Source organism: Oryx dammah, unplaced genomic scaffold (genome assembly GCF_014754425.2).
Source record: "Oryx dammah isolate SB20612 unplaced genomic scaffold, SCBI_Odam_1.1 HiC_scaffold_27, whole genome shotgun sequence".
NCBI lineage: Eukaryota > Metazoa > Chordata > Mammalia > Artiodactyla > Bovidae > Oryx > Oryx dammah.
Genome location: NW_024070211.1, coordinates 8605625 through 8629363, shown reverse-complemented (window position 1 = coordinate 8629363; position 23739 = coordinate 8605625). Strand labels below are relative to the sequence as shown.

Sequence of the window (23739 nt, the reverse complement as noted above, 5' to 3'; positions counted from 1 at the left end):
CGGCAAATCCCACCTCCGTGCTTGGCCTGCTCTGTGGCTTCCCATGAGACACGCGTGTGAATGTCATGCCAAGCACTCGGCACGGGCTCTGGGTCCTGGTTCCATTCCTCTGTTATTTTCTACTTATCTTGAATTGGCAATAAGGGAAACTAATTGCTGGGTAAGAGCGTTAAGGGAGACCAGCCTCCTCCCTCAGGCTCTCTTATTCTGGGGGGGAGGCCCTCAATTAAGTCGTGGGGGAGGTGGCTGGGTAGGGGAGCAGCTGGAGGCTGTTTCAACATAGATGGTAGTAGCAGGAGCGAAGGTCGGGAGGGCGAGGACCAAGCCCCACCCCAAGTCTCGCCTACCAGAGAGAGAGGGAAGTGGGTGTGCAGGAGTAATTAAGAGAACCATAGGTATCCACGTGTTCTCAAAGGAGCTGTCACTGCAGGGACGTGGGGATGTTTGGATCACGGCCCGTTCTCACAGCCCTCCCCATCAACGGAGGGGAAGGAAGGCACACACAATCCCTGCGTCACTGGGACAGGATTCGGAAGGCAATCAGAGCTGCTCAGTCACACACACATGTGCCGAAGGGCACACAGACCCTTGAAAGCTCAGCCTGGTGTCTGCACCTCGGGTCGCCAGCCCAGGCGCTGGATGAGCAGGGGTGACGGGAAAGCTCACAGCCAGGCAGTCTCTACTTCTCTTCCGCACCCGCCCTAACCTACCAGGTGGCCTGTCCTATGCTTGCCACAGTTTGGGGTGCAGTCATTATGCGATTGCTCCCCAGTCCCCTCCCTCCACTTCCAACTGCTCATCTTTCAAGTCTCAGTGGAAATTTGAAAGGGGGTGTGTCTTCTGAGTAACAAGCGCTCAGGAGAAGGCGAGTGTCTCACGGGGGCTTCTGGGTGCATGCTGCTCTTCGCCGCTCAGTCGTGTCCGACTCTGCGATCGCATGGACTGCAGTCCGTGCAGGCTCCTCTGTCCGTGGGGATTCTCCAGGCAAGAATACTGGAGTGGGTTGCCATGCCCTCCTCCAGGGGATCTTCCCAACCCAGGGATCGAACCTAGGTCTCCCACATTGCAGGTGGATTCTTTACCATATGAGCCACCAGGGAAGCCCCAAGGGGAGCCTCACGGGCACCCAAATGTCCTGATGGACAAGTAGGATTGTGAGGACACCAGAGGATAACCCTGGAACTGGTGCTGTGTGCCCTGGGCAACCCCTGGGCTTGGCTTTAGAGATGGACGGTCCCTGGCTTCCAGTTTAGGCAGTTCTAAGGCCTGAAAGGTGACCTGGCCACCTCTTGCCCCGTGCAAACTCCTTAATAAAAGGCTAAGTAATCTCTCTCTTTGAACACCGTGAGTGATGGGGTGCTCACCATCTTACCAGGCAGCTCATTCAACTGCGGAATTTCACAAAGTTCTTAATCAATCCAAATCTGCTTTTCCCTGCGGGCCATGTGGAAGACAGCTCATACGCTCCCACCACAGATCTTCATGCAGGAGCAGCCCACTCTCAAGCCACTGTAGGCTGCCTACTGGCCACGGAACAGACCAGCTCTTTCAGCAGTTCCCCTGATGGCAGAGCTCTGAATCCCCTGGCACAGATCATAACATTTTTCCAGGGTGCCCAGACTTTATCACCCATTTGTAAAGGTTGGTTTTTGGTAACAAGCAGAAACCAAAGTGCAAACTCTCCCTGGTCCAGATGTACCTGGACCAGACTTTGTGGGTGTGGATTTGCCATTTGTCCATAATAACTGCATGTCGTTGGACTCTGCATACCATTCCGTGCTGTCAGGATCTTTCTGGAACCAGATCTTATCATTCAATGTGTGTGTGTCTGCCTGTTTTGGGTATTTTGCCTGCTTTGATGGCTCTGCCATCTGCATCTCCCCCAAGTTTTGGACAGAAATATTCAATGGCTGGGCTGAACAGAGAATCAGGGAAACAGCAGCAGGGGCCCTTCACCTGACTCCAGCCTTGCTCTCTGAGTGTCATCTGTCAACACGGGAGGAATCTGCCAGACAATCAGTCCAAGCTCCATGTCTCCATTTTGCGTACAAAGATATTGTAAAGGACAGGACCGAAACACAAAAAAACACTCTGTCCCAGTACAGAGAAAATAGAGGGTTTTTTTTTTTTTCTTTTAAAGAGAAATCAGGAGTTAGACTGGTATGATCTGCTCTTAGAGAACCCATTTTGGCCCCTATGGGTCCTCCTTTTTCGGTTCTAAATGCTTGCAACTCACCAACTTAAAAGCCTATCAGTTCCACTAGGATGGCTGTAATCAACAAGATGGACAATAACAAGTGTTGGCCAGGCTGTGAACAAATTGGAACCCTCATCGATTGCTGGTGGAAATGAAAATGGCTGCAATTGCTTTGGAAAACAGTTTAGCATAAAAAGGTAAACACAGAGTATCATGAGACCTCGCAATTGCCCTCCTCGCTGCAGACCTGCAGGGAGCAGAGTTGACACAGCAGGCCTGAGACTTCTATCCCTAGAAAGGCCCTGCTTGCACATCTGGCCCTTGGCTGGTGTCTGGGAACTTGAGTTCAGTGAGTGTTCTCACCATTCTCTGATGGGTAAGGGTGGTTTACTGCACCCGGGTGGCACAAACAATATGGTGTATGCTGAACACCCGCTTTCCTCCTGGGAGTCTGGAATTTTGGTGCATGTTAGGTGGGGTGTTCTTCCATGACCAGCCCCTAATAAAACTTCGGGCATTAAGTCTCTAAAGAGCTTCACTGGTGAACAGCGTCTCACACCAGTCGTCCCAATTCAGTGCTGGACAAATGAAGTGTGTTCTGTTTGGCTCCACCCAGAGAGCACGCTTGCAAGCTGGGCCTGGTTTCCTTCTGGGCTTCCTGCATGCACGTTTCCTCTTTGCCGATTTTGCTTTGTGTCCTTTCAGTGCAGTAAATCAGCCAGGGGTAGGACTATGTGCCAGGTCCTCGGAGCCATCCTGGTGAATCACTGCAACTAGCCATGCTATTGGGAACCCTGACACGCACCCTAGAAAATTAAAGACATATGTCCACACAGAAAGTTGTACATGAAAGTGCATAGCACCACTATCTGTAATAGCCCCAAAGTGCAAACAACCCAAATGTCATTGACTGATGAATGAATCAACAAAATATGCTCTTGTTTAGTCACTCAGTTGTGTCTGACTCTTGGCAACCCATGGACTGCAGCATGCCAGGCCTCCCTGTCCATCACCAATTCCCAGAGCTTGCTCAAACTCACGTCCATTGAGTCAGTGATGCCATCCAACCATCTCATCCTCTGTCATCCCCTTATCCTCCCGCCTTCAATCTTGCCCAGCATCAGGGTCTTTTCTAATGAGTCAGTTCTTCTCATCAGGTGGCCAGTATTGGAGTTTCAGCTTCAGCATCAGTCCTTCCAATGAATATTCAGGACTGATTTCCTTTAGGACTGACTGGTTTGATCTCTTTGCAGTCCAATGGACTCTCAAGAGTCTTCTCCAACACCACAGTTCAAAAGCATCAATTCTTTGGCACCAGCCTTCATTATGGTCCAACTCTCACATCCATACATGACCACTGGAAAAATCATAGCCTTGACTAGATAGACCTTTGTCAGCAAAGTAATGTCTTTCCTTTTCAAAATGCTGTCTAGGTTGGTCATAGCTTTTCTTCCAAGGAGCAAGTATCTTTTAATTTCATGGCTGCAGTCACCATCTGCAGTGATTTTGGAGCCCCCCAAAATAAAGTCTGTCACTGTTTCCATTGTTTCTTCATCTATTTGCCATGAATTGATGGGACTGGATCCCATGATCTTAGTTTTTTGAATGCTGAGTTTTAAGTCAGCTTTTTCACTCTCCTCTTTCACCTTCATCAAGAGGCTCTTTGACTGATGAATGAATCCACAAAATATGTAAATAGATATTATGCAATGGAATATTATTTGGCCATAAAAAGGGATGCAGTGCTGATGCCTGCTCCAGCATGGATGAACCTTGGAAACACTGTGTTGGGTGGAAAAAGCCAGATACAAAAGGCTGCACAGAATCCCAAGATAATTGACAGATTTTATTTATATGAAATATCCAGGATAGGCAAGTTCATGCCAACAGAAAGTAGACTAATGGTTAGAGGGACTGGGGAAAAGACATGGAGAATGATTAGTAATGGGGGTGGGGTCTTTGGGGGCTGATGAAATGTTTTAAGATTGAGTGTGACAATGACTGTACAACTCTGGGAATACACTAAAATCCACTGGATTTTACACTTTAAAATGGGGGATTTTATTATATGTGAATTATAACTCACTAAAGCTGTAGTTAGTATATAATTTTTAAAACTATTAACGTGGATAAACAGATATCACATGCCATTTAATATGCCATTTAATATGTAATCTTGCCCAAAAGGCAAATCTGAACTGAATCATGAGGAAAGATCAGACAAACTCAAATTGAGGGACAACTTACAACATAAAGGGCTGCCTGGTGGTTTAGTGGTAAAGAATCTGTCTGCCAAGCAACAGATGCAGGTTTGATTCCTGGACTGAGAAGACACCCTGGAGGAGGAAATGACAATCCATTCCAGTATTCTTGCTTGGGAAATCCCACTGACAGAAGGAGCCTGGCAGGCTACAGTCCATGGGGTTGTAAGAGTTGGACATGACTTAGTGACTAAACCACCACCACCACTACAACATAAATGGCCTTTACTCTTCAAAAACATCAAGGTCATGAAAGAAAAGACAAGACTGAGGAATTGTTCCAGCTAAAGGAGAGTAAAGTGACACAAACTAAATGCAATGCATGATCTTGGATGTGATGCTGGAGCAGAAATAACAACTACTATTATTATTATCATCACCGCTACTATAAAAGACAATTGTCAAGATAATTGACAAAATGTGAATGATACAATCAGATAGTACTGTATCAATGTTAATTTTCTGGTTTTACTGCAGTTATGGAGAAAAGTAGAGTGAACCTTTTGGAGACACACAGTTAAGTATTTAGGAGTAAGGGGCATTATGCTTGCAACTTATTCCCAAATAGTTCTGAAACCTGCATGTGTGTGTGTGTGTGTGTGTGTGTGTGTGTGTGTGTGTGTGTGGAGAGAGAGTACACACAAAGTGAGCAGGGTAAAACACTAACATTATGCTGAAGCTGAAGCTCCAATACTTTGGTCACCTGACGCGAAGAACTGACTCATTGGAAAAGACCCTGATGCTGGGAAAGATTGAGGGCAGGAGGAGAAGGGGATGACAGAGGATGAGATGGTTGATGACATCACTGACTCGATGGACAAGAGTTTGAGTAAGCTCCAGGACTTGGTGATGGATGGGGAAACCTGGTGTGCTGCATTCCATGGGGTCTCAAAGAGTTGGACACGACTGAGAGACTAAATTAAACTGAACTGAACTCAGAGGAATCTGGGTGAAGGATAAATATGAATCTTTGTAGTATTTTTTGCAACTTTTCTAAAAGTCTGAAATTTTTTACCATAACTTTATTTTTTATCTTTTGGCCACACTGTGTGGCATGCAGGATCTTAGTTCCTTGACTGAGGATCAAACCCATGCTCCCTGCAATGGAAACATAGTCTTAACCACTGGACCACCAGGAAGGTTCCTGATGTTCTTTCTGAAAAATACTGAGGAACTTTGCAAGATGTTGATGTCATTTTCAAAGAATAGCAAGGAGAGATAAGAAAGCCTTCCTCAGTGATCAATGCAAAGAAATAGAGGAAAACAATAGAATGGGGAAGACTAGAGATCTCTTCAAGAAAATTAGAGATACCAAGGGAACATTTCATGCAAAGATGGGCTCGATAAATGACAGAAATGGTATGGACCTAACAGAAGCAAAGATATTAAGAAAAGGTGGCAAGAATACACAGAAGAACTGTACAAAAAGGATTTTCACGACCTGGATAATCACAATGGTGTGATCACTCACCTAGAGCCAGACATCCTGGAATGTGAAGTCAAGTGGGCCTTAGAAAGCATCACTACAAACAAAGCTAGTGGAGGTGATGGAATTCCAGTTGAGCTATTTCAAATCCTGAAGGATGATGCTGTGAAAGTGCTGCACTCAATATGCCAGCAAATATGGAAAACTCAGCAGTGGCCATAGGACTGGAAAAGGTCAGTTTTCATTCCAATCCCAAAGAAAGGCAATGCCAAAGAATGCTCAAACTACTGCACAATTGCACTCATCTCACAAGCTAGTAAAGTAATGCTGAAAATTCTCCAAGCCAGGCTTCAGCAATATGTGAACCATGAATTTCCAGGTGTTCAAGCTGGTTTTAGAAAAGGTAGAGGAACCAGAGATCAAAATACCAACGTCTGTTGGATCATCGACAAACCAAGAGAGTTCCAGAAAAACACCTATTTCTGTTTTATTGACTATGCCAAAGCCTTTGACTGTGTGGATCACAATAAACTGTGGAAATTTTTGAAAGAGATGGGAATACCAGACCACCTGACCTGCCTCTTGAGAAACCTATATGCAGGTCAGGAAGCAACAGTTAGAACTGGACATGGAACAACAGACTGGTTCCAAATAGGAAAAGGAGTACGTCAAGGCTGTATATTGTCACCCTGCTTATTTAACTTATATGCAGAGTACATCATGAGAAACACTGGGCTGGAGGGAGCACAAGCTGGAATCTATTGTCGGGAGAAATATCAATAACCTCAGACATGCAGATGACACTACCTTTATGGCAGAAAGTGAAGAAGAACTAAAAAGCTTCTTGATGAGAGTGAAAGAGGAGAGTGAAAAAGTTGGCTTAAAGCTCAACATTCAGAAAACTAAGATCATGGCGTCCAGTCCCATCACTTCATGGCAAATAGATGGGGAAACAGTGGAAACAGTGGCTGACTGTTTTTTTTCTGGGCTCCGAAATCACTGCAGATGATGATTGCAGCCATGAAATTAAAAGATGCTTACTCCTTGGAAGGAAAGTTATGACCAACCTAGACAGCATATTGAAAAGCAGACATTACTTTGTCAACAAAGGTCCGTCTAGTCAAGGCTATGGTTTTTCCAGTGGTCATGTATGGATGTGAGAGTTGGGACTATAAAGAAAGCTGAGCACTGAAGAATTGATGCTTTTGAACCGTGGTGTTGGGGAAGACTCTTGAGAGTCCCTTGGACTGCAAGGAGATCCAACCAGTCCATCCTAAAGGAGATCAGTCCTGAGTGTTCATTGGAAGGACTGATGTTGAAGCTGAGACTCCAATACTTTGGCCACCTGATGCAAAGTGCTGACTCATTTGAAACGATCCTGATGTTGGGAAAGATTGAGGGCAGGAGGAGAGGGGACGAGAGAGGATGAGATGGTTGGATGGCATTACCGACTTGATGGACATGGGTTTGGGTAGACTCCGGGAGTTGGTGATGGACTGGGAGGCCTGGCGTGCTGCGGTTCATGGGGTCGCAAAGAGTTGGACGCGACTGAGCAACTGAACTGAACTGAACTGATGTCATTTTCACCCAAATATATACATTACAGAATTCTGTTTTCCTCCACTTCTATAAATTATGATAAAATGTTGTTGCCAGTATCCTGTGGCTCCTCTTACCCCTCGGTTCCTCAAAAGCCCTGTTGGGCTTTCACATCCCCTTGACCAAGCCTGGCCCGCCCATGCTGGTCAGAAGATGAAGCAAATGAGGAACCCATAATTTTGGTTTCTCTTTTTATCATTATCTTACTATATTCAAACGAGGTGCCCATCCTTACTCTATCCTTCCTGCTCCAAAGCTAAACTAAAATGCACCTTTTGTGGTGCGAAGCATTTTCCTCAAAGTTCCAGGTCAGTTTGGGCTCAGCAACCCCATGCCATTTTCTCACATCACTGGGTCACTCCTTTCACTTGAGCTCGGTTCTGTGCCCTGTACCTCCTTCTTCCACCTACATCCTTTCCAATAGTTTAAAACACAAGGTTCATCTAGCTATCAATCTAACTACCTATCTACCTACCTACCTATCTTTTCATGCAACTAAGCTCTGCAAGCTCATTGCAGAAAAGCAGAGAGAAAGAAAACAATCACCTATCACTTAAACATTATAACCACCATTCCCATTGGGTAGTCTTTCTTTTCACTCTTTTTCATTCATCTTCACTTTTTCCCGTGATGGTGACGTAAACGTCTTCCATTTTATTATGAAACCTTTGTAAAAATCATTTTAGCTAGCTATATAATAGTCTGGCAAGCAGGTTCAGCATCAGTTACTCAACCTTCCTCCCATACAATTGGACATGACCGTGTTTTCTACTTTGGGGCTATTGTAAATAACGCCTTCATGGACATCTTTGTACATACTCCCTTCTCTATATTTCAGGTAAATTCCTTAGGACAGAGCCTCTAAGAAATTATTAGGAAAAAATAAAAACTTATTAATAAGCACATTCTCTTTTAAAGATTAAACCCAGACAGCTTGTTTTACCCACCACTAGGCAAAACTTCATGAACAGGAACGTGAAAGTCGCTCAGTTGTGTCCAACTCTTTGCAACCCCATGGACTGTTATACCGTCCATGGAATTCTCCAGGCCAGAATACTGGACTGGGTAGCCTTTCCCTTCTCTAGGGGATCTTCCCAACCCAGAGATCAAACTGAGGTCTCCTGAATTGCAGGAGGATTTTTTTACCAGCCGAGCCACAAGGGACACCCAAGAATACTGGAGTGGGTAGTCTATCCCTTCTCCAGCAGATCTTCCTGACCCAGGAATTGAACCGGGGTCTCCTGCATTGCAGGCAGATTCTTTACCAACTGAGCTAACAGGGAAGCCCTCGTGAATAGGAAAGTATACAACAATTTTGTGAATACATAAAGTATTTGCTCGGGAAGATAATGCTAACAGTGCTCAGGATCATTGCTCATATTTGTTCAACTCTTTGCACACTTCCTTAATTTGATTGGACAGTTCAGCGGGCTTGACAGGTATTGTTCCCAATTAAAAATAATCAGGCAAGGGATAAAGTATGAGATGTAAATTATGAAACAAGTGTTAAAAATCATGTTTCCAAGGAAGGAGAGGGTGAGATGAATGGAGAGAGTGCCATATACACTACCAAATGTAAAACAGCCAGCCAGTGCAAGTTTGCTGCATGATGCGGGGAACCCAAACTGGGACTGTAACAACCCGAAGGGGTGTAAACGGATGGGCGGTGGGAGGCAGGTTTCAAGAGGGAGGGGACACATATACACCTATGGCTAATTCATGTTGATGAATGGCAGCAAACGAACCAATATTGTCAAGCAAGCATCCTTCAATTAAGAATAAATCGAAAAAAATTGTGTTTCCTGGGTATTCCCTAGGGGTCCAGTGGTTAAGGACTCTGTGCTTCCACTGCAGTGGGCCTGGGTTTGATCCCTGATTGGGGAACTAAGATCCCACAAGCCAAACAGCCAAAAAAAATTATGCTTCTAAATATTTAGTGATATAAACTAAATATCACTATATAGAGAGAGGGACACACAAAGATGCTTGTTATATAATATTAGTTGGAAAAGCAGGACACCAAGTTATATGGCATGAAGATCACTGGATTATTATTAGTATTTTAAAGGAGAAAGACAGGAAGGATATGCACAAAAATGTTGACAGTGGTTATGTCAGATAGTGAGTGGTTTAGTGGTCATTTTTTCTTTGTATTGATCTATATTGTCTGGATTTTCTACAATGAATATCTATAAATGTTTGTAAGGCGAAAATGAAAGATTGTTAAATGAAAAGCAAGGAAAAATGATACAATGCTGCTCCTAAGTCAAAGGGAGCACATGGCTGATTAGCCATGGAGTGGATGGGAAGGAGTGGGTTTTGACAGAGCAGAAGGCCTTTACAGCCAGGAGTCAGAAAGGGCCCAACCAGCAAGAGAAACAACATAAATAGAAGCAGAGAGCCAGAACCTCACAGTCAAATAGGATTTAATGCCAGAGACATTACCTATTTGCCAAGCCACATTTTACAAGAACCATGTGAGACCAGACAAGGAAAATGACTTTTCATCGCCTAGATGTGTAAGTTAATAGTGCAGGGATGGTCGTGTTTCCAAAAACATGAGCCAGGACAGTGAAGCAGCTGATGGAGGCAGGGGCAGCCTGAGCTACAGCAAGAGAAATCTGGGACAGACTCAAAATGTGGCTGTAAGAATCAACAGACAGGAGAACTAAACACCTCTGCCCCCACTGGGATCTGGAAGTACACACCAGGCAGTCATCATCTGTATGTCTATGTATCTACGTGTCTGTGTCTGTGTGTGCACACGTGTGTGTGTGCATCCACGCATGTCCATGCTAGAGACAGAAGGAGCTCCGGATGGTCTCTGGAAGCCCCTCCCTTCCAGCAGCCTATGATTTATAGATTCAAAGAACACCTACCAATAGACCACAAAGCATTCCCTTGCCGAGCTCTGCAGAGGCAGGCAACAAAGCTCCAGTGACGGAGAGAGGCAGAGCAATTGGAGCCGAATCCTAAGACACCTCTTCAGTTCTCTCTCAAACAAAAGCTGTTCTTGTCCACCTGAACAAATTGCAATGACATGAAATCTTACAATGAAAAATATTTACAGGTTTGAGGCAGACATTATTATTTTGCTTAAGATGTTCTTTCTCTCCGTCTCAGAGTTCTAGAATCCTGTCCTGCAGAAAACTAGAATCCACGGCTACCGCCCCTGCACAGACACCCTCCCCAGCCTAAGGAGCCCCCAAATGACAGAGCCAAGTCAGAAAGGATGTTTTTGAGGAGACAAAGACATGGGAATACCGGAAGACTGTCTGGAGAGTGGAGAACTGGACAGAAAGTCTGCCTCAGAAAGTTCTTTGGCGGCAACTAGGGAGAAAGGAGCGATCAACGAAACAAGTGAGACATCCTCCCCTTTGTAAAATAAAGCATGCGCACAGACAGATCAGGGCTGGCGATGACCCAGAGGCACAGTTGCAACATCACAAAGCTGCCAAGAAGGGAAATGGATTTTCCCAGTCATTAAAGTGCTCACACAGTGACTTGCAGCCTTATTGGCATCTCCCAGCAGTGACACCTGGCCCATCTGCAGGGGCTGAATGGGAAAGGGCTTGGTCTCCAATCATCCCAGGAGCTAAGGATCACACAGATTAAGAGATTAGAACGTTGAGTCGATTTTGTTCCCCTTCATTTTCAGTACGGCCCAGGGAAACAGCTGACAGCTTGGCACTAACAACCAGCCACATTAGATTTCTCAATCCACCCCCATCAATGGGTCCCCCACAAAATGATCTGATTGACAACTGCGGAGACATCTGTGAATGTACATGACCCCTGGTCCCTGGTTCAGAAGAAGACGCAGGATGGGGTCTGGTTGTACTGAGGGGTAGAGGGGCGGGTGGGGAATAGACGGAGAGGTGCTACCTCCAACCCTCTTACTTCTGGGTTTGCTTGAGCTATTGGGCAAAGGGAGGAAGTGAAAATGTGAAACAACTTCTGACCTATCTGAGGTCCAGGCAGCTCTCCCACATCCTGCCCAGGGTGGGATTCAGATTTGAGTAGCTTCAGAAATCTCCCACCATCTGCAGCTGTTCTAAGGCACCGTGGCTGAGAGTGTGAGTCCTGGAGGCAGACACACTTCTGTTATTCAGTGTGGTCCAGGGACCAGCAGCGGGGCAAATCCCGGGAGCACGTTAGGAATGCAGCATCTTGGGGCCCATCCCAGACCAGCTGAACCAAAGCCAGCATTTAACAAGATCTCCAGGTGACCCACTTTCTTCAATTTCAGTCTGAATTTGGCAATAAGGAGTTCATGATCTGAGCCACAGTCAGCTCCTGGTCTTGTTTTTGTTGACTGTATAGAGCTTCTCCATCTTTGGCTGCAAAGAATATAATCAATCTGATTTCAGTGTTGACCATCTGGTGATGTCCATGTGTAGAGACTTCTCTTGTGTTGTTGGAAGAGGGTGTTTGCTATGACCAGTACGTTCTCTTGGCAGAACTCTATTAGCCTTTGCCCTGCTCCATTCTGTACTCCAAGGCCAAATTTGCCTGTTACTCCAGGTGTTTCTTGACTTCCTACTTTTGCATTCCAGTCCCCTATGATGAAAAGGACATCTTTTTTGGGTGTTAGTTCTAGAAGGTCTTGTAGGTCTTCATAGAACCGTTCAACTTCAGCTTCTTCAGAGTTACTGGTTGGGGTATAGACTTGGATTACTGTGATACTGAATGGTTTGCCTTGGAAATGAACAGAAATCATTCTGTCAGTTTTGAGATTGCATCCAAGTACTGCATTTCAGACTCTTTTGTTGACTATGATGGCTACTCCGTTTCTTCAAAGGGATTCCTGCCCTCAGTAGTAGATATAATGGTCATCTGAGTTAAATTCACCCATTTCAGTCCATCTTAGTTCACTGGTTCCTAGAATGTCAACGTTCACTCTTGCCATGTCCTGTTTGACCATTTCCAATTTGCTTTGATTCATAGACTTAACACCCCAGTCTCCTATGCAATATTGCTCTTTATAGCATCAGACCTTGCTTCCATTACCAGTCCCACCCACAACTGGGTGTTGTTTTTGCTTTGGCTCCATCCCTTCATTCTTTCTGGAGTTATTTCTCCACTGATCTCCAGTAGCATATTGGGCACCTACCGACCTGGGGAGTTCATCTTTCAGTGTCCTATCTTTTTGCCTTTTCATACTGTTTATGGGGTTCTCAAGGCAAGAATACTGAAGTGGTTTGCCATTCCCTTCTCCAGTGGACCACATTCTGCCAGATCTCTCCACCATGACCCATCCATCTTGGGTGGCCCCACACGGCATGGCTTAGTTTCGTTGAGTTAGACAAGGTCCCATCACTTCATGGCAAATAGATGGGGAAGCAGTGGCAACAGTGGCTGACTTTATTTTTCTGGGCTCCAAAATCACTGCAGATGGTGACTGCAGCCATGAAATTAAAAGACGCTTACTCCTTGGAAGGAAGGTTATGACCAACCTAGACAGCATTTTGAAAAGCAGAGACATTACTTTGTCAACAAAGGTCCATCTAGTCAAGGATATGGTTTTTCCAGTGGTCATGTATGGATGTGAGAGCTGGACTATAAAGAAAGCTGAGTGCTGAAGAATTGATGCTTTTGAACGCGGTGTTGAAGAAGACTCTTGAGAGTCCCTTGGACTGCAAGGAGATCCAACCAGTCCATCCTAAAGGAGATCAGTCCTGAATATTCATTGGAAGGACTGATGTTGAAGCTGAAACTCCAATACTTTGGCCACCTGATGCAAAGAGCTGACTCATTTGAAAAGACCCTGATGCTGGGAAAGATTGAGGGCAGGAGGAGATGGGGACGACAGAGGATGAGATGGTTAGATGGCATCACTGAATCAATGAACACGGGTTTGGATGAACTCCGAGAGTTGGTGATAGACAGGGAGGCCTGGCGTGCTGCGGTTCATGGAGTTGCAAAGAGTCAGACACGACTGAGCAACTGAACTGAACTAAACCAGGTGATCCAAACGCACATTAAAATTTGAGAAGCTGTTCTAGGGCTCTGCCACCTGCTGACTGTGTGGTCTTGAGTGAGTGACTTGACCTCTCTGAGTCTCAGTTTCCTCATCTGTAAAAGGACAGGAACATTTAATCCTTATGATAACCCTGGGAGTAAATAAGATAACACACACAGAGTGCTTAGCACAGCAGCTGGTACATAATATGTGTTCAGTCAAAAGCAGCCACAGGATGACTGCTCCCTTTTAATTTATCTACCGAGTCTGTCTCCATTCACTTCTCTCTGCACCACCTCTTGAATCTATATCCCTCCCGCCTTTCTGGGGGACTCCTGCAGCAGCCTCCAAACTGGCCTAGAGGACTGTCTTCAGCCTCTTAAACAGTGTGCCACTATAGCCACAGTGATTATTCAAAGTGCAAATTTATTCACATCTCTACCCCACCCCCCACATACACTTCAAGATTTCCAACACTCCCTGTGAGGCCCACAGGTGTAGCAAGAGTGGGTGAGACACTTTACTACTGCACACGTGTATGTTCTTGGTGTAGGGTCTGAAGGCAGAGAAAAGATGCTGATGGAGAAGGTCACAAGCAACTCTGAGCTCTGACACTGTACTGAGGTTGGCTCCCCAACTGTAAAGAGAAGGGTCCTCCCCACCCTAGTCTATCGAAGATGGGGCATCAGGGTGGAGGCAGGAGATGGGGACAAAGATGACTGACAACTGGAAAGACCGCAGCACATCTGTGAGGGAAATTCCAAGGGGAAATCATTCAACGAGGCCATTTTGAAGGCCACCCATGTGCAGCTAGCTCTACCATTTCCACTGTGCTTTGCCTTCCTGATTTGAGTCTTACGATCCTGTGAGTGAGGCAGGGTGGGTGTCATCATCACTCCCATTCCACAGGAAAAGAAATCACACTTAGACAGACACACACTTATGGAACATACAGCATATGCCAAACACCGTGATAAGGGTGCTTGTGCATACTAGCACATACAGTTCTTGCCACAGCTTGGAGAGGCCTTCTCAAGTAGGAGCTAAGGCACGGAGGGTAAGAGCCTGGCTTTGGGTCCCAGATTTCCCTAGCTGTGTGCCTTTAGACAAGATACTTAACCTCACTGTGCCTCAATGATCTCATTTGTTTAAAGAGAATGATACTATTATGCTTAATATATATATATTAAGTGGGTCATCAGTGTTTCACATATATGTCAACTCTTTTAATCTTCATACTAATTTTATAAGGTTAGTATATCATTACTCCCATTCTCATATGAGGAAACTGAGGCACAGGCCCAAGTATCACATCCTGTCTGGATCCAAACCCAGAGAGTCTACACTCTTGGTCACAATACCCTATGCCTCTCATGCACGGTGCTTAGTTGTTCAGTCGTGTCCGACTCTTTGCAACTCCATGGACCACAGTCTGCCAGGCTCCTCTGTCCATGGAACTCTCCAGGCAAGAATACTGGAGTGGGTAGCCTATGCCTTCTCCAGGCAATCTTTCCAACCCAGGAATCGAACCGGGGTCTCCTGCATTACAGGTGGATTCCTTACCAGCTGAGCTACCAGCGAAGCCCATGCCTCTCACAGAACGGAGCGATTACCATGCCTGCCTCCAACAGGGCTGTAAGGATTGCAGTCATCCCTTAGCAGCCAGGACCTCCTGCAGATATCAATATCCACAGATGCTCCAACCGCTTATGTAAAATGACTTGGTACAGTTGGTCCTCCTTATCTTCGGGTTCTGCATCCATGGATTCACCAACCTCAGACTGAATTTCAGTTGGTCGAATCCACGGTTGTGAAACCCATGGATACGGAGGGCCGACTGTAATTACAAGGCTAGGCATTCGGCACCGCTCCCCGCAGAGAGAAAACCCTGTCATAAGTGGCAGCACTGGCAGCTGCGGCCGTGGGTTCCACATTCATTATCTTTCCAAGACTGGTAAAGGCAGCACTGTACATCTGAAACCTCCGAGTCCTCTGGAGTCTCCTTCAACTGCACACCTCATGTCTACTCTCCAGCAAGTCTGTCGATGATCTCTCTCATTCATCCCTTTCCCAGCTGCGTCCCAGCCTACCACTGCCCCTCAACCTCAGCACAGTCTCCCTGCTGCCTCTCTTGCCCCTGCTCCTGTATCCTTGGTCTATATATCCACCAGAGTAAGCCCTTTAAAAATGCAAGCCATTAGGGACTTCCCTGGTGGTCCAGTGGCTAAGACTCTGTGCTCCCAATGCAGGGAGCCCAGGTTCAATTCCTGGTCAGGGAACTAGATCCCATGTGCTGTGAGGAAGAGTTTGCAAGCTATAACTAACAACAACAACAAAAAGTAAAGATACTATGTACCACAACTAACACCTGGTGCTGCCAAATAAATAAAAGGAAAAAATCATTTTAAAATGAATAAAAATAAAAATTGTTGTTGTTTTTGTTCAGTTGCTCAGTCATGTCTGACTCTCTGTGACCCCATGGACTGCAGCATGCCAGGCTTCCAAGCCATTAAATGTCATTTCTGTGTAAGAGCTTCCAAGAGCTTTCCAAGGCAACATGCCTGAATGGCTTGTCTCTGATCATTTCCCAGGCCCCTTCCATTCTCCAAGTTTCAGCGTTTGGATAATATCTCAAATACACCCAGCACCTTCCCACCTAGGTCTGGCAGAATAATGGCCCCCCAAAGGTGCCCATGTCCCAATCCCTGGAACTTGTGAGTATGTAAGGTAAAGCAGAACTAAGTTTTCAGATAGAATTAAGATCAGTAATCAGCTGATCTTGAGAGGGGGACATTAGCTTGGGTTATCCGGGTAAGCCGAGTGGAAACACGGGGTCTTTAGAAGTGACAGAGGGAGGAAAGAGCGTCAACATGGTGAGATGTGAAAGAGACTCCACTGGGCATCGCTGGCTTTGAGGATGGAGGAAGGGGCCATAAGCAACGAATCTAGGGAACCTCCAGGAGCTGGAAAAGGCCAGGGAATGGATTTTCCCCTGGAGCCTCCAGAAAGGAATGCAACCTGGCCAACACCTTGATTTTAGCTCAGAAAGCCACACCTGTTAGACTTCGATCTCCAGAAGCATAAAAAAGTAAATTTGTGGTTTTAAGTCATTAAACTTGTGCAATTTGTGACTACAATAGGAAAGTAATATACTACTTCAGCGCCTTAGCATTTCCCAATGAAAAACTGAATGAACAAACCCCACTCAGCCTCCAAACCACTTTCCACTCCATCATAGCCCTTTTTCTGGAAAAGGAATTCTAAGGTTCTGGAGCATAGGTACCAGCATTCTGGAATTCACTGTCCTACAGCCTCTTGTCTTCCATCTGTGATAGTACTTCAGATTTCTGCAGGATAATAATTTCTTTCATGTCTGCCTCCCCTGCCCTTGAACTCTGTGCCCTATTCACCAACACAGCCTCACCCTCCTAGCACGAGGCTGTCCCAACAGAGGAAGTCAACAAAGCACATTTGTAATAATGGCTGCGTGTGTTACCTCTGTTATCCAGTGGTGGACATGGACTGAGCACCGAGCCGGGGCGGAGCCCTGGGCTAAGCCTTTCAGAAGCATTTCATCCTACACCAACCCTGCAGGGTGGGTTACCACTGTTCTCCCTATTTTACAGGGTGAAGGAAGCAGCTGAGTCCTGAAGGGTTAAGTGACTTGCCCCAGGATGCAGAACAAACAGTGGCAGGGCCAGGCAATGGATCCAAGAAGACCGCTTGAGAGTCTGCACACTTAATCACAGCAGCACGCTGCTTCCCACTCTCCAGCCTTCCCAGGCAAGACTAGCGTCTCCTGTTTCCAACATTTGGGGCCCTGTAGCTGGCAAGTGGCAGAGGCAATGTTTGAAGCTGGGGTCTGACTGATTCAAAAGGCTGTGTCCCTTTCCATCTCACTAGGCTGCTTCACTGTCCAATGAGTGAATGAACAAAACATCAACCCAGCAGCTCGGGATGGCACGTGCCACACAGAATCAAAACGAGGACCGGCTGCTAACTAGTGCCAGGCGGCCCATCCTGAGGACTGTTTCTTTTTGAAAACAATCACCGTCCACATTTCTAGTTCCCGAAGGCTCAGTCTGCTAAAAGGGAGGGGATGACCTGCTTTAAAGCTGCCCCAGCAGAGGCTGCGGCCTCTGGAAACGTGAGAGAGGCAGAACCAGTTGTTTTTTTTTTTGTCTAAATGTTAAGAATTTTTAAAAGGAAAGGGGAAAAAAACAGGTTTATGTGAAAACAAGGAACATACCAAAGGGAGCTGTAGAGAGATCGTGACTGAAGTGCGGAGAGAAGTCATCTCTGTTGCCAGGTTGTCTAGGGAGGTAATGCCATTTGAAATCTGGAAGATAAGCCTTGAAAATCAGTTTCTTTTTTTTTTTTTTTGAAGTTTTATTAAAGTATAAAGGAGATAGAGAAAGCTTCTGACATAGGCATCAGAAGGGGGTAGAAACCCCTGAAAACCAGTTTCTAAAGGCTGTTAGTGGCATCTCTGTGACAGCAAGGGGCCTCAGTGACCTGTTTCAAGGTCTTTGGGGTATGCATGGAGACCTTCAGCCTAGGATGAGGACAAAAGACTTCAGGAGGACAGGAGTCTTGTTTTCCAGGCAGTGTTGCCATCTCTTGAGGAACCAGGTCTGAGTATAGAATCCTTAGGACCCCACCTTTGACTCATGCACCTAGACCCACGTGAGACTGCCTACATTTACGGTGGTTCTCCTTGGAGCCAAAAAAGTGTTAGCACTATTTCCCTTGGAGATACCATTCCTAGACCCGAGAAGGAGGCTTGAGAACCACTGGACACTCCTAGACAGTAGAGGGCCCTGTTTCTTGTCTAGTAAAATTGTTCCAATCAAGGCTTGGAGAATGAGCCAGTATTTAGTGAGCACCTCCCTGTACCAGCCCCTTTGCCAGAAGTTACCATATACTTTATCTCATTTAATCCTCGACTGCTATTCTGGGAAGCTGGTTAGTATCTGCCCAGTTTACAGAACAGAAAACTGAGGCTCACAGAGGTTTGGTAACTATTCCAAGGGCACACAGCCAATAAGTGGACGGTTTGGGTTAAAACCTAGATCTGATTCCAATCTTTGCCTCTTCCTGTTCCTTTCTCAATCTCCCTTCACTTGACATGCATTTTAAAAAATGTATACTGAGCATTTTACTATGTACCCCATGTTCTGGTACATGCAGCAGTGAAGAAGACAGGCAAGGTTCCCACCTTTATGGCTTGGATACCCTAGTGTGGGGAGATGGACAATAAGAAGGAGACAGATAAGCAAGGCAATTCTGAATAGTGGTAAACACTGTGGAGAAAAATCAAGCAAGGGATTGGGGGAGAGGATGATTGAATGAGTGGAGGTGGCTGAGGAAGGTCTCCAGAGATAATTGAGCTGAGATCTTAATTAGTATCCAAAAAACCCACCAAATTCCTCCTGTTCCCCATCTGTAGCCTGAGACATGCGTTTGGCTTTTCTCTTTATTCCCTCTAGTCCCCCATCAGCAGAGATTCTAAAGTACATACTTTCGTTTTTGGGCTAGAATGCCTTGCGAAACCCACTGATAAGGTTACCTGTTCACACCAGGAGAGAGAATTTCAAAGCGGTAAACAGACCTGCTCAGCCTTACAAACACCATATAAAGACAGGTCCTGGGGCTCATTTATCCTACGAAGCCAAGGAGCTGCCACCCCATAAGCACTCCTCGAGTCTGCATTAATCAGACAGCTCGACAAAGGTTTCCTTTTCATTTTTCTAGGTCTGTGATGACGGGTGATGTGTGGCGGCACTTCTGGATCCCTAATCAGGGGGTGGTGGTGTTTTCTCACTCCTACAAGACTAAACTTCATGGGACACTAAGGACATCTTCCTTGACAGTGCTGAGCTAAAGTGTTGTGTTCTTGAAAGGATGATTGCAGCCCTGTTATAAAAGATAACTTAATCACACGGGAGAGAGTAAAACATCAAGCAATTTGATTTCAAAACCCTGAAACAGAAGACCAAAGAATAATTAACTACGGAAACCAGAGGCTCTAATCTTGATGAACTAGTGGGACGACCAGGAAAGACAGAAAACTTAGATCTTCGAACTTCACAGATCCTTGAATGGTTTGAATGATCGGAATCAAGAGCTCCCGCAGGCTTTCAGCTGGCTTGTGTGTGAGCTTCCTCCTCCCGCCCCTCAAGTCCCCACCCCCTACACACACTCTCAAGTAACCAAGTGCGCCTGCCCCAGCTCTGCCGTTCTGGCTTCTAGTAAGAAAGAGAAGACTTGGTCTCAGCGGCCCCCAGATCTGGGCTTCCTGCTGGGGCCTGTACACCTGCTGCAGGGAGGTGGCAGTTCCCACAGAGCTGGCAAAACAGACCCTTTCTCAGAAAGGAGACACTTGGACTGACGGCCAGTGACAGGTGATTCGCTAAAACCTTCTCAAGATTCCTCTTCCCTGTATTTGCTGTTGAGGCACAGCTACGGGTGACGGTGGCTCATGGGGGCTCTTTCATAAATCTCAAAGACAGGCCCTTTTAGACACTGCCTAGAAAGGAAAGCCTTGGTGAGACTTCTGTCACCGACAGCCATATATTCTGTATAAAGGAGAAAACCCTCATGTTTTCCCAATTTTGAGCACAGTGGCTGAGGGGAAAAAAAACAACAACAACAAACATCCCCTAAAACGATCTCAGTTCAGCTGGCAGGGTTGGGGCCAGGGTGAGGGTGGGGCCGGGGTCAGGGTCTTCTCCAGCTGCTGTTAATAAAATAACAACCAGTCTTGGGTGCCTTTTCTAGGAAGGGTGGCTTTGACTCAACATGCTGGCCCAAGAAACTGCTCTTTCTGTTTTTCTTTTTCTGAGCAAGAAGAGAAGGAAATTCCTCTTAGTTTCACCATGGAGTTGGTATTCCGTTTGTGGACCCGAGAAAGATGTGATAACCATTCAGTCTCAGATCTGACTCTGGGCCTGGTTGGTACCACTTAAAAGGAATAAAAGAGACGAGCCTCGTTAGCTGGGATTCAACAGGCCCCTCGTGGACGAGAAGTCACTACGTAAGAAAGCTTCATTCAGGGTGATGAAAGGGGGTCAAGGATGGAAATGACGCAAAGGAGAAAATGAAAATGCATGAAGTTTCCTGAGTGATTTGCTGTGGCTATTTAAACCATTAAAACTCTAAACCCTCTTGAGGTCAGGGAAAGAACCAGTGGAAAATCAGAGGTACATTTTAAAATGCAAAGCATCTCTAAACAGCTATTTGATTAGGTTTTTATCCAACTAGACTATGATAATTAGCAAATGCCTGGGAGATGAGATTTAAATATGCCAATCAGCCCATCTCAAGAGTTTAGCGTGAACAATGTAGAATTTAATTATCCTTAAGCGATCACCACTTTGGCAGGGTTACAGCCTTAACTAGAGATCTGAAACCCAAAAGATGACCTCTCCTCATGCCTGGAGCAGCTGCTTTCCCACTTAAAAAAAGAGGGGCAATCCCAGGTGTTGTCTGAAAATTCCACCAGTGTGACCTTTAGAGAGAATGATTTAGAGTACTTCTGGTGAAAACTGCCACCATTTCTTCCACTAATGGGGCAGTTTCAGAAGCAGCAGGGTGGTGGAGATAACTGACTTCATGGAGGTGCAATCAGACTCTACCTGCAATACCAAATTGCCACTTTCCCCGTCAGTGACCATTCCTTAGGTTGAAACTCATCAAAAGCTTAAAGATTCACAACTTCTGGCTTCTCATGCCGTCAGATGGGACATGCAAAATGGGACCTGAACTAGAGATTGACCTACAATGGGATTGAACGTAACTTGAAAGAGGAGAGGAGAGCGCAGTTAACTGTTGAGGAACACTTTTCTTGCTACCCGGGAATGTGGCATCATGAACTCTGGTTAAATGAAGTCTTTTCAATGACTCAGGCTCTCATCACAATGGGTCCATTTCTCAGCCCCATAGATTGGGCTTGACTATCTCTCAAAATAGCTTTTTAGAATATTGTGATGGCAAAATGGCTAAGAGCAAGGAAGCTTTCACTTCTTCAGCCCGTAACTATAGAAACATGCATGTCTTGGGCACAAAGGGACATTACCAGGCAACATGACAAAAATGAATAGTATCAATAACCATCCCACAGTATCTCAGCTTTTGTAATTATAGATGACTGCAAGTACAACAGATCCTGACACAAACAGGTATAATGGAGACGTGATCATTTCTCTGCTTCTCTGTCACCAGCTCTCCTCCTGGCACACGTGGCCCTACACTTGCATGGACCGGAGAGGTCTCTAATTAACCACCTGCCAGTGTCACTGGCCATAACTCTAACTGGGCCAGCACTTTCTCGACGAAGTTCTCACAAGTGATAATTAAATCCACCAGCCTCACTTATGAGGTCTGCTCACAACTGAGCAGTTCATACATACACTGGCATGTCTAACAGTGACAGATTCTCCAAGCACCTACCACTGGCTGGCGTCTGGGCCGCCAGCACTCTAATCATGAGATAAGTATCTCCTTATGTGAGCGCCTTGAGTCACAGCCTTTGCCCCAGGAGCCTTCACCTTTTCTTTTAATGGAACAATGTTTTGCAATTTCAGCTCCATCTATCAGGCGCCTCCATTGTCTACTAATAGAGTTTACAGAATCCTATTCCCTGTCTAGGGCCAGGGCCAAGAAATCTTCTGTCGTTTCTGTAAGTCCAAGAACATTGCAGATGCGCTATAAACTGAATTTGAACTCGGTCCACCACTGGCTGCCGACCTCAGAATGTGGCAGCAAGGGTTTTAATTCATAATTAGATGTTGACTAGACCAATTACCTGCCAATGGTACCTTTGCCTCCTGCATCGCACAGGAGAATAATGTTCAGTGTGGGGATACATGGAAAGAGAGAGCTCTCCAGGGAAGCAGTGTTTTGCAAAAATCTATTTCCTTGACAACTGTTTTCCAAGCAAAAGCTAGTACTGCAGATTTTCCCCCCAATGATTTTAAACTATTCTGGTGTCTAAAAATCAACACTGTCAAACAACCTAATGTGAAAAATAGGGATTTAAATAAAAGAAAAAAAATTTTTTTTTTAATTCTAGAGTTGAACATTTTAAAAGGTAGGGATTCACGTGTACCATAAGATTTGGGGAAGAAAGGGTGGTAATGAGCAGAAGATTGGCAGTATTTAGTGGTAACCACACTAAGAATTAGTGACATCAGTGATCATGGAGAAGAATGTGGAGGACAAACGGGCTGCCATGCTGGGCCCCTCTATCCAGAATTAGAGGACTAACCTAGTCTCTACGCAGAATACAGCCTAGACCCCTTCTGAGGTTTAAGGAAACTCCAGGAACAAACCCATTAGCCTCAGGTCTAAGTTAAGTTCCTTAAAATTACACAACCTCTGATTTTCTGGGGCTTCCCTGGTGGCTCAGATGCTAAAGAATCTGCCTGCAATGCAGGAGACTGGGGTTTGATCCCTGGGTCAGGAAGATTCCCCTAAAGAAGGAAGTAGCAACCCACTCCAGTATTCTTGCCTGGAAAATGGACAGGGGGACAGAAGAGCCTAGAGGACCACAGTCCACGGGGTTGCAAAGAACTGGACATGACTAAGGGACTAACCTTAATAATAAGACTATTATTTAACTTATATGCAGAGTACACCATGAGAAACCCTGGGCTGGAGGAAGCACAAGCTGGAATCAAGATTGTCGGGAGAAATATCAATAACCCAGATATGCAGATAACACCACCCTTATGGGAGAAAGTGAAGAAGAACTAAAGAGCCTCCTGATGAAAGTGAAAGAGGAGAGTGAAAAAGTTGGCTTAAAGCTCAACATTCAGAAAACTAAGAGCATGGCATGCGGTCCCATCACTTCATGGCAAATAGATGGGGAAACAGTGGAAACAGTGGCTGACTTTATTTTTCTGGGCTCCAAAATCACTGCAGATGGTGACTGCAGCCATGAAATTAAAAGACGCTTACTCCTTGGAAGGAGAGTTATGACCAATCTGCTGCTGCTAAGTCGCTTCAGTCGTGTCCTACTCTGTGTGACCCTATAGACGGCAGCCCACCAGGCTCTCCCGTCCCTGGGATTCTCCAGGCAAGAACACTGGAGTGGGTTGCCATTTCCTTCTCCAATGCATGAAAGTGAAAGGTCAAAGTGAAGTCGCTCAGTCGTGTCCGACTCTTCTCAATCCCATGGACTGCAGCCTACCAAGCTCCTCCATCCATGGGATCTTCGAGCCAAGAGTACTGGAGTGGGTTGCCATTGCCTTCTCTGTATGACCAACCTAGACAGCATATTAAAAAGCAGAGA

At 45.7% G+C, this 23739-nt stretch overlaps 1 protein-coding gene and 1 non-coding gene across 2 annotated transcripts in view; one reads left to right on the top strand and one right to left on the bottom strand.

The window, feature by feature from the left end:
* MAN1C1 (mannosidase alpha class 1C member 1) overlaps positions 1 to 23739 on the bottom strand; it is a 147677-nt gene that overhangs the window by 88258 nt on the left and 35680 nt on the right. The gene's annotated exons all lie outside the window — the stretch shown is intronic.
* TRNAG-CCC lies at positions 15652 to 15724 on the top strand. Its single transcript has one exon. It is a non-coding gene; the product is annotated as a tRNA-Gly (tRNA).